Below are 15,734 nucleotides of genomic sequence, written 5' to 3'. Positions count from 1 at the left end.
TCCTCTTTTACATCTCCTGCATTGGGAGGTGCGTTCTTCACCATTAGAGCCACGTGGGAAGCCCTGGTAGAGGTAGATGGCAAGTGCCTTCTGCAGTTGGCAATTGCATTCTAAAAGAAAAAGAATTCAAGGATATTGGTGGAAGCTTTATTATGTGTTCTAAAATTTTGTTTAGTACCAATAGTGTATATTCCTGTTTTTCAAATATAGAATAATCAATCTAGGTATTGAAACAACAACAGAATTATTAAGTCTTTAAATCATGGACCGTAAACTTAAATGCCCTTCTCAGATCAGCAGGTAACAGAGAAATAGCCAGTGTGATCAATGGGGGTATGGTGACAACAACCTAGAGAAGGCACACTCGTCAGACTCTCTGATTCAACATTGTGTAAGCATCCTGTGTCCCCCAGTCTATTTCTGCCTCTGGACTTGGCCATCCAGCTGCCATTTATAAAACCTGATTTTAATAACATGTTTTAAAAAGATTTACTATATCCTTAAATGTGATTTTGTTGTATAGGCTTTCAGATGTCAATAGGGTATTAGTTGTCAGATGCTCTCACCCATCATTATGCTGAAAGAGACGCAAAGAAGATGCAGTGACTTGCTCAACTCAGTAAACCTAGTCTGTTATACCACCCGTGGCTTGAATCAAATTTTCAAACTCCTAGTCCTGTGTTCTTTCTACTTCATCTTGAAACAGTTTTTTAAAAAAGAATAATTTTGAAAGAAAAAGTAATGGGCAAATCTGTTTTGATATTTAGTAACGTTTCTTGTGGATAACCTCTCTGAAACTGATCAGTTATTATTTATTGAGTGTTTTACCACATGCCCATGCTAAGTGACACAAGGCATACAAAAGTAAATGAGACATCTTTGTTCATTTAGGTCCTCTCTAGTTGGGAAAGTCAAAACTAACATTGGAGAATAATAAAGGCCAGAATCTTTGGTGTTGACTTTTAAGTATATGAAAAGTTGGGAAAGAACAGATATTGGTGACTTGAAGGTCTTAATTCTCCATGTTCCAAAGATTATCTTTAGTAGCATATTTAAGAAAATCCTCTGTCATAGCCAGAAGAATATAATGCATTTGCTAGAGAAGGCCAGTACTAGAATTGTCTCTGTGTGTGTGTGTGTGTGTGACAGAGAGAGAAAGAGAGACTGAATTGTAATCTGTGCTACTCATTCTTCACATTAAATCATAGCCACTGATGTCTTAAATGTCTCCTTGACTCCTATTTTGAAGTTAATGGCAAGTGCTGACATAGATAATAAAAGGTGTGCCAATTAAAGTTGTGCTGGGATGGAGAGAGATAGCTACCCTCTGACTGAAGTGTTATAAAAAATGCCAGTTAGAAAGACAACTGTGTCCCTCTTCACCTTTTGACTGATCTTTTGTTTTCACCAGTGTTTAAGTTCTGTTTTCATACTCTGTGATGCTGTGGTCAGTCCCTTCCTGATAGCTTTATCCTGGGAGGGGATTCCTCTCCTATGCCTTTGTGTAACTTGGTTGCCCCAGCAGTTTGGTCACTTCCACCTTTTTCCTTCTTTCCATCTCAGATGTGTGGCCTCAGAACTCTCCCTTCTCAGGTACTTTGAAATCAATCCTAATATGAGAGTTGACAAGCTTTTCTTGCAAAGTGTCAGATAGTAAATACTCTGGACTTAGTGGCTCATATGGTTACAAGTACTCATCTCTGCTTTTGTAACATGAAAGAAGTCATAGATAATAGGTAAACATATGGGCTTGATTGTGTCCAATAAAATTTTATTTGCAGAAGCAGGTGAGAGGCTGAATTTGGCCCTGGCCATGGCTTGCCAGGGCTTCCCTAGTGGCTCAGCAGTGAAGAATCTGCCTGCCGTGCAGGAGACATGGGTTTGGTCTCTTGGTTGGAAGATCTCCTGGAGGAGGAAATGGCAGCCCACTCGAGGAGTCTTGCCTGGAAAATCTCATGAACAGAAGACACTGGCAGGCTACAGTTCATGGAGTCGAAAAGAGTCAGGCATGTCTTACTGACTAAACAACGGCATGGTTTGCCAACTCCTGCTCTAATCTTAATAAGCCGTGCTTACTTCAAGGGTTGTCCAGTTGTATAGCTCAAAGCTCTTGTTTACATTTCTATCTTCAGAGTCTAATTCTATTTTTGTTTGTTTTATAATGTACATATGTTAGTAAAGTACAATATAATCTATAGATAAAGAATGGTACATATTGGAACATCTGCTCAGAAATATTGTACTGACATTAATGGTTGGAAAATTAGAGACTTTTATGCCAGCTATTCTCATTCTTTACAAAGATTCAGTTCAGTTCAATTCAGTCACTCAGTCATGTCCAGCTCTTTGCGACCCCATGAAGAGCAGCATGCCAGGCCTCCCTGTCCATCACCAACTCCCGGAGTTTACTCAAACCCATGTCCATTGAGTCGGTGATGCCATCCAGCCATCTCATCCTCTGTCATCCCCTTCTCCTCCTGCCCCCAATCCCTCCCAGCATCAGGGTCTTTTCCAATGAGTCAACTCTTCACATGAGGTGGCCAAAGTATTGGAGTTTCAGCTTCAGCATCCGTCCTTCCAATGAACACCCAGGACTGATCTCCTTTAGGATGGACTGGTTGGATCTCCTTGCAGTCCAAGGGACTCTCAAGAGTCTTCTCCAACACCACAGTTCAAAAGCATCAATTTTTCAGTGCTCAGCTTTCTTTATAGTCCAGCTCTCACATCCATACATGACCACTGGAAAAACCATAGCCTTGACTAGACGGACCTTTGTTGACAAAGTAATGTCTCTGCTTTTTAATATGCTATCTAGGTTGGTCATAACTTTTGTTCCAAGGAGTAAGCATCTTTTAATTTCATGGCTACAGTCACCATCTGCAGTGATTTTGGAGCCCAAGAAAATAAAGTCTGTCACTGTTTCCACTGTTTCCCCATCTATTTCCCATGAAGTGATGGGACCAGATGCCATGATCTTTGTTTTCTGAATGTTGAGCTTTAAGCCAACTTTTTCACTCTCCCCTTTCACTTTCATCAAGAGGCTTTTTAGTTCCTCTTCACTTTCTGTCATAAGGGTGGTGTCATCTGCATATCTGAGGTTACTGATATTTCTCCAGGTAATCTTGATTCCAGCTTGTGCTTCTTCCAGCCCAGCGTTTCTCATGATGTACTCTGCATATAAGTTAAATAAGCAGGGTGACAATATACAGCCTTGACGCACTCCTTTTCCTATTTGGAACCAGTCTGTTGTTTCATGTCCAGTTCTAACTGTTGCTTCCTGACCTGCATACAGATTTCTCAGGAGGCAGGTCAGGTGGTCTGGTATTCCCATCTCTTTCAGAATTTTCCACAGTTTATTGTGATCCACACAGGCAAAGGCTTTGACATAGTCAATAAAGTAGACATAGATGTTTTTCTGGAACTCCCTTGCTTTTTCGATGATCCAGAGGATGTTGGCAATTTGGCGTTTGAAAATATACCTCTCACGCTTATATTTGAGAAAGGCATTCTTAGTGTGGGAAGTGGTGAGTGTGGGGTTGTGAAATAGGGAGAGGATTCTAGATTGTCTGATTCACTTTATAAGTTGTCTCACATGGTTATTGAAACAGCCTCAGTGCACTTATGGTTGACTGTTAGTCTAATTTTCCTTTTAACAGTAGTCATTTACTCTGGCTATCTCAAGCATATTCTGAATTTTTATTTTCTTAACAGGATTACAGTGACTTCTTATTCTGCATAAGGTATTATTATCTAGTTTTATTGATGTCTCAGACCGTAATTTGTCTAGCTTTTGCCACGTCTTGGCATCTGACAAAAACTTTGATCCACAAAGGGCAACATGTTCCTAATTTTAAATAAAGGATATGCAAATATAATTGACCTCAAGCACTATATATGTCTCTGGAGACCATGTTAGAGGTGCTGGCCTATGTTTACACCAATACTTGCCTACCTTTTGGGGAGAAGTTGATAGTTATAAAGTTTTGCATGTATTTTGTGGTCCATTTCTTCTACTTCCTCCCCCACCTGGTTTTAAACCTGCTTCTGGGAAGTGTTACTTTTAACCTTAACATTAATTGCAATTCATTTATTTTGACAACTTTTTGTTAATTTCATGTTTGGCATAATTTTAGGACTTTAGGGCTGTAAGAAAGCTAGGGTCAGATTGTACAAGTGCCTACTATAGGTAGCCAAATTAAATTAAAAACTTCTAAATAGTGTAACATTATTGCTTTCTAAGTTGCCTACTTTTATCCTTCCCGTTAAAAAGTTGTATGTTTTAAATATTTTGTTATTGTTGCTGCACATTCAATTGTGTGTGCATTTAAAGAGATAGTTGCAACTGTGAGATATAATTAGTTGGGATGGTTTTGCATTTTTATTGTGGCCTTGTCAAGTTAGAATAGAGAGCACAAGTTAAGTAGAGAACACAGTCCAGACCACGCTCACATTCTGTCTTGATCAGCTTTTCCTGCAGCCACTGCCCATTTTGTAGAGGTTGGCCCTCTCTCCACAAACCCCCTTTTAGGATTTCTGTAGATTCCTGATGGAATATTTGAAGAGCAGCTCCTTTGAACTTTAAGTAGTTCTGGCAACACGTCAGCATTATTGGTCATTTTTGTTTGTTATGCCCTTGATGGAAAAGTTAGTCTCTTACTTTCTAGCAATTAGCTGTAATCTTTCAGATTGCCACATTGTAAGCATAAATTCTCTCTTCCCACAAGGAAAAACTTCTTTTAAAGTGTCAGAGGGAAATCATTTCAGATATTAAAAACTTGTTCAGAGCATGCCTGAACATATCACTGCTTGAATTTCCATCTGGATTTGATTATTTCTTTTTCTGCTTTCTTTTCATGCTTACCGATGGCTTTCAGTTTTTGTTTGTAATGAAACAAACCAGATATTTAAATTTGAGGAAGCATCTTGTGCAGTTGGAAAGACAAGGGGAGGAAGAGAATAAACCTTGACTTATTGATTGATTTGTGACAGATGCTCATTCTAGATGCTTCTCTTGTGGGGGAAGCTTCCTCTTTTGTGCATCTTAACATGTTTATCATTATTTATTTTGTATTTATTTAATTTTTTGGTTGAGTTCTGGACAGATTATTTTAATTAAAAAATTCATGCATTATTTGGGTGATCAAATGCCAAACTTCCATGGGTGTGTGTGAAGTAAGTCATGCCTAGTAAGAATATACAGGCAGAAGTAGATCATCAAGTGTGTATTTACAGAGATTGATGGTAAAAATTTGTCAATATTTGGATATATTCATCAATATATTGTTCAGTGTATGATCAGTCTTAATGCATTTTTATTTGTGGCAGATATAACTTATTCTATCTTTGTTTAAATAGATTCACTTTAACACATTAAACTGAAACATGCCTCAAGATATATATATAGAAATTCACTCAATATTTATACTGGATTAGATCAGGTGACTGAATGGGGGCTTTTGGACTTGTTATGTTAGAGCATATGGGCAAGTTGTAGGCTAGAAAAGATGTATGGTGTTTTCAGTTTCCTTTTAATTATAGAATCTTATCTACATCAATAAAAGTTTATATTTAACTTCCTAAGAACTGTATGTGGTGAGCAAAAAAAATTGTATGCACTCATGCATCTGTAAAACATAAATTAGATTTTGATAAAAAGTAAATTGATTCATGATAAAGTTCTAATGTTAGTGGCACAAAAATTCCTGTCTGACTCTAACCATTTTCTATTCTTGCAGTATCTTTTTCAGAGATTTCAGTGATATAGGCTGACATTTTTTCTGGCACCCACATATAGCAAATAACTGTGAAGCGTTTCAAACCTCAAAGTGACACTAAAACTGTGAAGTATGAAATGGAAGTGCCAAAGCGTGTGAGACACATTGCGTAGCGCTGCTCAGTAATTCAGTATGTGCGCGCTAGAGGAGACAGCGCTGCTGCAGGATGCAGTGTGATTAACACCACCAAAAATCAATAAAGTAAAAAATCTCCATTTGCAGATAGTCCCTAATGTGTTCCAGTTGCCACCTTCTGTGTTGAGCAGCCCTGCCCTAGTAATTACTCCCTTCTCACCCCACAAGAATCTGCTGTGAGGAATAAAATCACAAATGAATATCCTCCTCATTATGTCAAGATTCAGTTCAGTTCAGTTCAGTCGCTCAAGTCGTATCTGACTCTTTGCGACCCCATGGACTGCAGCACACCAGGTTTCCCTATCTGTCACCAACTCCCGGAGCTTGCTCAAACTCATGTCCATTGAATTGGTGATGCCATCCAACCATCTCATCCTCTATCATCCCCTTCTCCTCTTGCCTTCAATGTTTCCCAGCACCAGGGTCTTATCTAATGAGTCAGTTCTTCGTATCAGGTAGCCAAAGTATTGAAGTTTCAGCTTCAGCATCAGTCCTTCTGATGAATATTCAGGATTGATTTCTTTTAGGATTGACTGGTTTGATCTTGTTGCAGTCCAAGGGACTCCCAACAGCCTTCCTCCAACATGACAGTTCAAAGGCATCAATTTTCCAGTGCTCAGCTTTCTTCATGGTTCATCTCTCACATCCATGCATGACTACTTGTTAAACCATAGCTTTGACTAGATGGATCTCTGTCAGCAAAGTAATGTCTCTGCTTTTTATTATGCTGCCTATGTGGTCATAGTTTTTCTTCCAAGAAGCAAGCATCTCTTAATTTCATGGCTACAGTCACCATCTGCAGTGATTTTGGAGCCTCCCAAAATAAAGTCTCTCACTGTTTCCATTGTTTCCCCATCTATTTTCCAAGAAGTGATAGGACCAGATGCCATGATCTTAGTTTTTTGAATGTTGAGTCTTTAGGCAGCTTTTTCACTCTCTTCTTTCACCTTCATCAAGAGGCTCTTTAGTTCCTCTTTACTTTTTGCCATAAGGATGGTGTCATTTGCATATCTGAGGTTATTGATATTTCTCCTGGCAATCTTGATTCCAGTTTGTGCTTCATCCAGCCCAGCATTTTGCATGATGTACTCTGTATACAAGTTAAATAAGCAGGGTGTTTTGCATATAGGGTTATCATTACCATCTTTCTAAATTCCATATATATGTGTTAGTATGCTGTAATGTTCTTTATCTTTCTGGCTTACTTCACTCTATATAATGGGCTCCAGTTTCATCCATCTCATTAGAACTGATTCAAATGAATTCTTTTTAATGGCTGAGTAATATTTCATATGCAAAACAGAAAAAGAGACACAGATGTACAGAACAGACTTTTGGACTCTGTGGGAGAAGGTGAGGGTGAGATGTTTCCAGAGAACAGCATCGAAACATGTAAATTATCTATGGTGAAGCAGATCACCAGCCCAGGTTGGATGCATGAGACAAGTGCTCGGGCCTGGTGCACTGGGAAGACCCAGAGGAATCGGGTGGAGAGGGAGGTGGGAGGAGGGATCGGGATGGGGAATACATGTAAATCCATGGCTGATTCATGTCAATGTATGATAAAACCCACTACAATATTGTGAAGTAATTAGCCTCCAACTAATAAAAATAAATGAAAAAAAAAAAATAAGCAGGGTGACAGTGTACAGCCTTGACATACTCCTTTCCCAATTTGGAACCGGTCCATTGTTCCATGTCTAGTTCTAACTGTTGCTCCTTGACCTGCACACAGGTTTCACAGGAGGCAGGTAAAATGGTCTGGTATTCCCATCTCTTTAAGCATATATATATATACAGAATTTAAAAAGATGGTAACGATAACCCTATATGCAAAACAAAAAAAGAGACACAGATGTACACACAGAACAGAATTTTAGACTCTATGGGAGAAGGCGAGGATGGGATGTTCAGAGAGAACAGCATTGAAACAAGTATACTATCAAGCGTGAAACAGATCACCAGCCCAGGTTGGATGCATGAGACAACTGCTCAGGGCTGGTGCACTGGGAAGACCCAGAGGGATGGGATGGAGAGGGAGGCAGGAGGGGGGATCGGGATGGGGAACACAGGTAAATCCGTGGCTGATTCATGTCAATATGTGGGAAAAACCACTACAATATTGTGAAGTAATTAGCCTCCAACTAATAAAAATAAATGGAAAAAAAAAAAAGAATATTCCACAGTGTGTAGTGATCCACACATTCAAAGGCTTTAGTGTAGTCTGTGAAGCAGAAAAAAACAGATGTTTTTCTGGAATTCTCTTCTTTTTCTATAATCCAACAGGTGTTGGGAATTTGATCTCTGATTACTGTGCCTTTTCTAAATCCAACTTGAATATCTGTTAAGTTCTTGGTTCACGTACTTTTGAAGCCTCGCTTGGAGAATTTTGAGTATTACTTTGCTAGTGTGTGAGATGAGTGCAATTGTAAGGTAGTTTGAACATTCTTTGGCATTGTCTTTCTTTGGGATTGGAAGGTTACTAAATAGTTATGATAAAAGCTTTAAGCTTCTCTGGGGGTGCTTGTATTTTTTCCATCTGACACATGAATATCATTAGTTTTATGTTGGCTTGTCTTTACACCTGTCACCCCTTCTAATGGTTATCCTTTTCCCAAGTTTCTTCAGACAGTATTTTAGCCAGGGTCGAAGGAGTTCACTGAGTTCTCAAAATCTGATTCAGGTCCTTTGTTAGTGTGTTCTTATGAAAGAGGAGAGTGAAAAAGTTGGCTTGAAGCTCAGCATTCAGAAAACTAAGATCATGGCATCTGGTCCCATCACTTCATGGGGAAAGAGAGGAAACAGTGGCAGACTTTATTTTTCTGGGCTCCAAAATCACTGCAGATGGTGATTGCAGGCATGAAATTAAAAGATGCTTACTCCTTGGAAGGAAAGTTATGACCAACCTAGACTGCATATTAAGAAGCAGAGTCATTACTTTGTCAATAAAGGTCCGTCTAGTCAAAGCTATAGTTTTTCCAGTGGTCATGTATGGATGTGAGAACTGGACTATAAAGAAAGCTGAATGCTGAAGAATTGATGTTTTTGAACTGTGGTGTTGGAGAAGACTCTTGAGAGTCCCTTGGACTGCAAGGAGATCCAACCAGTCCATCCTAAAGGAGATCAGTCCTGGGTGTTCATTGGAAGGACAGATGCTGAAGCTGAAACTCCAATACTTTGGCCACCTGATGTGAAGAGCTGACTCATTTGAGAATACCATGATGCTGGGAGGGATCGGGGGCAGGAGGAGAAGGGGATGACAGAGGATGAGATGGCTGGATGGCATCACCGACTCAATGGACATGGGTTTGAGTAAACTCCGGGAGTTGGTGATGGACAGGGAGGCCTGGTGTGCTGCTCTTCGTGGGGTCGCAAAGAGTCAGACACGACTGAGAGACTGAACTGATCTGATGCTTGACTTGCTTCTTGTGGTTTATTTGTATGTCTCACCTTGGGGAGGCGTGTTCAAAGGTTTTTGGCATTGTTATCACATCTCCTAGATTTCCTAGATCAGACCCAATGGGAAGGAAAGAGAAGTTTCTATGAGTGTGTCTGTCCTGTTTATGTTAAGTTTTATCTATCTGTCTGTCTGTCTATTTCCCATATATTTATCCATTCACATCTGTAATCCCTATAAGGTTTCTGGATTGGAGAGAGAACTTTAATATTCAGAGAGCATCTTACCTCTGTTTCCTCATTGACTCATGTAGACGGGAAGAAGTGCCACAGAAGAGGAATTCTGTTGCTGCTGCTGCTGCTGCTGCTAAGCCACTTCAGTCGTGTCCGACTCTGTGTGACCCCATAGACGGCAGCCCACCAGGCTCCCCCGTCCTTGGGATTCTCCAGGCAAGAGTACTGGAGTGGGTTGCCATTTCCTTCCCCGAGGAATCCTGAGATTAGGGATTAGCACTTATGTAGGATATTTGGCAGACTTCCCTGGTGCATCAGCTGCTGTAGAACCCACTTGGCAAAGCAGGAGATGTAAGAGACTGTGGGATTGATCCCCGAGTTGGGAAGATCCTCTGGAGAAGGAAATGGCAACCACTCAAGTATTCTTTCCTGGAAAACTCCGTGGACAGAGGAGCCTGGTGGGCTACAGTCCATGGGGTCGTAAAGAGTTGGACACAACAGCGTGCACACATGCACACGTACACACACACACACACAGTATTTGGCACTTTTCCCTCTCCTCCTCTGTAGAGATAAAGAAGGAGAAGGGAAAAGGAGGGAGTAGTGTTTTATGTGTGTGTGTGCGAGCTCAGCCACTCGGTCTGACTGTTTGTAACCCCATGGACTGTAGCCTGCCAGGCTCCTCTTTCCTTGGAATTCTCCAGGCAAGAATACTGGAGTGGGTTGCCATTCCCTTCTCTAGAAGTGCTTTATAAATGTAAGCACATCCATTCTGGAAAGAGGAGAAGTGAAGGTCCCTAAGTCTGTTGTTACTCTTTGGAACACAAGTAAATGGCTTACATTTACTTACAAGTCATCTCAGCAGAGGTGACTCTGAATCTCTCCTTGGTCATTGACTTCCATGGCTTGTTTGCTCTTAGAACCTCCTTTAACTCAGGTGCCAGAATGGGTTACTCAGAAAGCCCTGACAGTGCAAAAGTGTGAAAATATTAATGGAGGATTGTTTCTTGACACTTGTTTTAACTTTGTGTAAGGGAAAGATCAGGGGATAAACTGACTAGGGCTATATATCAGTGTCTTTCCATCAAGCTGTTTTATGAGAGTCATTGTATTATAACCGTATCTTTGTATTTTTGTTGTTTGTTTTTTAGTTTTTTGGTTTGTTTGTTGGATAGGGTGGACCAAGACGATCAGTATAAACTCATTTCTTCTGGGCAGTTTTGTTAAGCCTTTGGCCATGATATTTACTTAGTAGAGATTAAGCTGTTTCACTAAGGTATAACTGGTATTATTTTTTGTGCAGGGGAATAGTGTATGCTACTTGCCAAAGACTTGATGAGTACTGTTGCATTTTTTACCGGAGAGAGAGAAATGAATGCTTGATGGAGATGTCTTAGGCATAGGAGTAATTGTTCAGTATAATGTGACTTTGCATTTTATTTTCCATATGTTGTGCTATTACTGCAAGTTTATATTCTTGGTATAATATTTGGTAGTGCTTTATCTTATGGTACTTATAACATGTTACGTGTCTGCTCCATCTCCTATATAGACTGTAATCAATGCCATGTTCTTACAATTCTCACCATTGTAAACATTACCTTAACTAATTTTACTGAGCACTATGTACCAGCTGTGCTAAGTACATTACATGTATCATTCACCCAATCTTCACAGCAATCTATCATCATTATACATATTTTTGTGGTTGTCCAGTCGCTAAGTCGTGTCTGACTTTTTGTGACCCCATGAACTGTAGCACACCAGGCTTCCCTGTCCTTCACTATCTCTCTGAGTTTGCTCAAACTCTTGTCCATTGAGTCAGTGATGCCATCCAACCATCTCATCCTCTGTTTCCCGCTTCTCCTCTTGCCTTCAGTCTTTCCCATCATCAGGGTTTTTTTTCCAATGAGTCATCTCTTCGCATCAGTTGGGCAAAGTATTGGAGCTTAAGCTTTACCACAAGCCCTTCCAATGAATATTCAGGGTTGATTTCTTTTAGGATTGACCGGCTTGATATCCTTGCTGTCCAAGGGATTCTCAGGAGTCTTCTCCAGCGCCCCAGTTCGAAAATATCAATCAGTTCTTTGGCACTAGTCCTTATTTATGCTCTAATTCTCACATCCATACATGACTACTGGAAAAATCAGCTTTGACCACACAGACCTTTATTGGCAAAGTGATGTCTCTGCTTTTAAATACATTGTCTAGACTTGTATCGACTATTCTTCCAAGGAGCAAATGTCTTTTAATTTCATGGCTGCAGTCACCATCTGCAGTGATTTTGGAGCCCAAGAAAATAAAATCTGACACTGTTTCCACATTTTCCTCATTTATTTGTCATGATGTGATAGGACCAGATGCCATGATCTGTTTTTTAAATGTTGAGTTTTAAGTTTTTTCACTCTTATCTTTCATCTTCATGATGCTCTTTAGTTCCCCTTTGCTTTCTGCCATTAAAATGGTATCATCTGCATATCTGAGGTTGTTGATATTTCTCCCAGCAATCTTGATTCCAGTTTGTGATTCATCCAGCCAAGCATTTCTCATAATGTACTCTACATATAAGTTAAAAAAGCAGGGCGACAATATACAGCCTTGACATACTCCTTTCTCAGTTTTGAGCCAGTCTGTTTTTCCATATCCAGTTCTAACTGTTGCTTCTTGTCCTACCTACAGGTTTCTCAGGAGGCAGATAATGTGGGCTGGTATTCCCATCTCATTAAGAATATTCCACAGTTTATTGTGATCCACATAGTCAAAGGCTTTAGCATAGTCAGTGAAACAGAAAACAGATATTTTTCTGGAATTCCCTTGCTTTTTTTATGATCCAGCGGATGTTGGGGATTTGATCTCTGGTTTCTCTGCTTTTCTAAATCCAGCTTGTACCTTTGGAAGTTCTCAGTTCACATACTGCTGAAGTCTAGTTTGAAGGATTTTGAACATAATCTTGCTGGCATGTTAAATGAGTGCAATTGTGTGGTAGTTTAAACATTATTTGGCATTGCCTTTCTTTGGGATTGGAATGAAAATTGGCCTTTTCCAGTCCTGTGGCCACAACTGAGTTTTACAAATTTGCTGGCATATTGAGTGCAGCACTTTAACAGCATCATCTTCTAGGATTTGAAATAGCTCAGCTGACATTCCATCACCTACACTAGTTTTGTTCATAGTAATGCTTCCTAAGGCCCACTTGACTTCACTCTCCAGGATGTCTGGCTCTAAGTGAGTGACCATACTGAAAGGTTGTTGCTGAACGATAAGACGCGGGATTCTTGGCCTCCGGAGGAGACAAATTCAATCCGGGGCCAGAGACGAGGCTGGATTGCTCAGAGCTTTTGTGTAATAAAGTTTTATTAAAGTATAGAGAAAGCTTCTGACATAGGCATCAGAAGGGGGCAAAAGAGTACCCCCTCCTAGTCTTTTGCTGTATGTTATATAGTCACTCACAGTCTGTTAATGAAATGAAAGGAATGTCATAAAATTTAGAATGGCACCAGATAATTCATCCCAGGCCATAAAACGATTGACTTGAATCTTGTAGAAGGGCAGAATACCAACAAATAGTTCTGTTTACAAAGATTAGGGGAACAATACCTGAGTAAGTAAGTTAGGCCGTTTGGCTGAACCAACTTGAAGATAGTCTGGGGTTCATTAACATAGCTTAAGACAACATTTCCATACGAAAAAGGAATGTATTGGTTAACTCAAAGTTTGAGAGTAGTTAGCTTTAGGTGAGACCAGGTGTCATGGCAACACAGAATGTTAAGAGAAACCTCCTTTTAAATTTGTATAGAGAAGGAAAAACAGATCGCTGGTTTGTTTCTTCCTGCCGCTTAAGAGAGATAAAAACGTCTGGCACTTACAGCCTCTTTCCTCCATTTGGAGACCCCTGGCCTTCCTGCCTGTTACCCTCTCATTCCCCCCTTTTCTTTTAGGAGAATTATGTTGCCTAGGGAAAAGGGGCGTCGTTTTCATTCCATAACTGCTTCCGAGCTGACAAGGGGCGTTGTCCCTAATTTGGTGAGGCAACATATTCTCCTAATCCTCATAGTGAGGATGTCTGATCCAGGGGCCCCAAATAGTAGTCGGAAGAAGCTGCAGTGATAGCAGGAGTTTGAGCAACCATTTTAACTTAAAAGCTTTCATGCGACTAGAAACAAATCTACTTACACAGTTACAGATGCAGGGAGCAAACAGCAAAAACAAAACAATCAGAATTAAAAGTCACGTTATGTCCATAGTTAAGGTACAAAGTATTGCACCAGTCCATTCTAGGGTTGTTAGATGTCATCAGACGAAGAAGAGGCATCACATGTGATTGTTGTCGAAGGTATTCGCAGACTTGGAGAAAGTCTTTTCCTTGAAGTGGAGATGTCCACCACGGGAAGCCTTTCACTGATAAAGAGGGGAGTGCTCTGCAGACCCAGCAGTTAGACCGATTGTGGAATGCAGCATAGGAGTGAGCCCAGGACAGGAAGACATTGTCTTGAGGATCAAAGGGCAGACTCAAGATTTCTGGAGTCAGCAGAAGTAGGCTCACATAGATTATCAGGCCCATCTGAAACATACAAAGTCAGAGCATAGAAAGTAAAAACATAAAATGACATCACTTAGTTCTGGTCAGGGTGCCACCTCTTGACTCGAGTGTGATGTACCCACGAATCAATTCCTGGGACTTTGACAGCTGTGGGAGAAGAAAGAATAACCTGGTAAGGGCCTTCCCAGAGGGGCTCGAGGGATGAGCCCCCAGATCCCAATGTTTTTATGAGGACCTCGGTTCCTGGCTCAAATAGAGGCTTGCTGGATTCAGAGGCTGGGTCAGGAGTCGTCTCCCGGAGTTCTGTTAATGCCTGTTGAAAAGCTGAGAGTTGAGTTACATAATTAGTTAACTCTAAGGCCTCAGGATCTATAACAATGTCTGTGCGTAAGAAAGGCCTTCCATAAATACATTCAAAGGGGGACAGTCCCTCCTTTTTTGGGGCAGTTCGAGCCCTCATTAAAGCTATGGGTAGGACTTTAATCCAGTTGTCCTGCGTTTCTTGAGTTAATTTGCGCAGATGTCTTTTGATAATGTCATTAGCTTTTTCAACCTTTCAATACCATCATGGCTTTTTGGGTCATTAAGAACTGTTTTGTACAGTTTTTCTGTATATTCTTGCCACCTTTCCTTAATCTCTTCTACTTCTGTTAGGTCCTTGCCATTTTTTTTCCTTTATTGTGCCGATCTTTGCATGAAATGCTCCTTTACTATCTCTGATTTTCTTAAAGAGATCATCATACACATTTTTACAAATGAAGAAGCTGAACTCAGTGACATAATGTAACTTGCTGAGGGTCATACTGATTATAAAATTCAAATTTATATCCCCTTGAGTTTATCAGCTTTCTTAACCACGTCTCTGTGTTATCTCTCATAAATAATACAATATAGCCACCTAGAGGGTGAAATATAAAATAAATAAATATATCAGTTAATTTAATAATTCGTACCAGTAGATATTGAATTGATTATACTTGAGTAAAATGTCTTAAAGGTTATTATAATTGTATAATTTTTGTCTTCCTTTCATTACTATTGCATTTTTATATTCCTGAAAACATTTAACTATTCATTATTTTTTAAAAAATTAAAAAATATTTTAAAATACATTTCACACTATTGTATACATGGAGGTCTTGTAGTGGAGGTAAATTTTGCTGACAACACACAGATTAATGTCCAGTACTCTTCTGCTGACATTGTAGGGAATTCCATATTTTTGTGCATTTAACTCAACTCTGTTCTTTATTCCTGGCTGACTTCTGTTTGTTCATTCAGCGTTTATTGAGTACCTTATGTATGCTTGGCTAGGCACTGAGGTACATATTAAACAATGAATGAATGTGAGATTAATTAATTAATTTGTGAGATTAATTAATATAACTGTGAGATTAATAGGATATAAACTGTTGGAAAATGCAAGTGACATTTTCCTGTCTTCTTATAACCTCTGTTATAAGACCACATGGCTGATAGGGGGTAGTTAATAGCAATTTATTAACTGATGGTATTATACTGGACAATAATAGCTACATGAGGGTGGCATAGAAAAATATAAGTGAAATCTGAAGTATTCAGAACACTTGCTTAGCACAAATGTCCTTATTCCACTTTCTGACATTAAATCTGAAATTTATACATGTGTACCTAGT

General features: G+C 39.7%; 1 protein-coding gene across 1 annotated transcript in view; it reads left to right on the top strand.

Moving 5' to 3' along the window:
• The window catches only part of IQCM (IQ motif containing M), a 307,184-nt gene that overhangs the window by 34,280 nt on the left and 257,170 nt on the right, over positions 1-15,734 (top strand). The window lies entirely within an intron of this gene.

The sequence above is a fragment of the Cervus elaphus genome, chromosome 5, assembly GCF_910594005.1.
Source record: "Cervus elaphus chromosome 5, mCerEla1.1, whole genome shotgun sequence".
Taxonomy (NCBI): Eukaryota; Metazoa; Chordata; class Mammalia; order Artiodactyla; family Cervidae; genus Cervus; species Cervus elaphus.
Note: the sequence above shows the minus strand (reverse complement) of the source record. Positions and strands in the feature narration are given on the sequence as shown.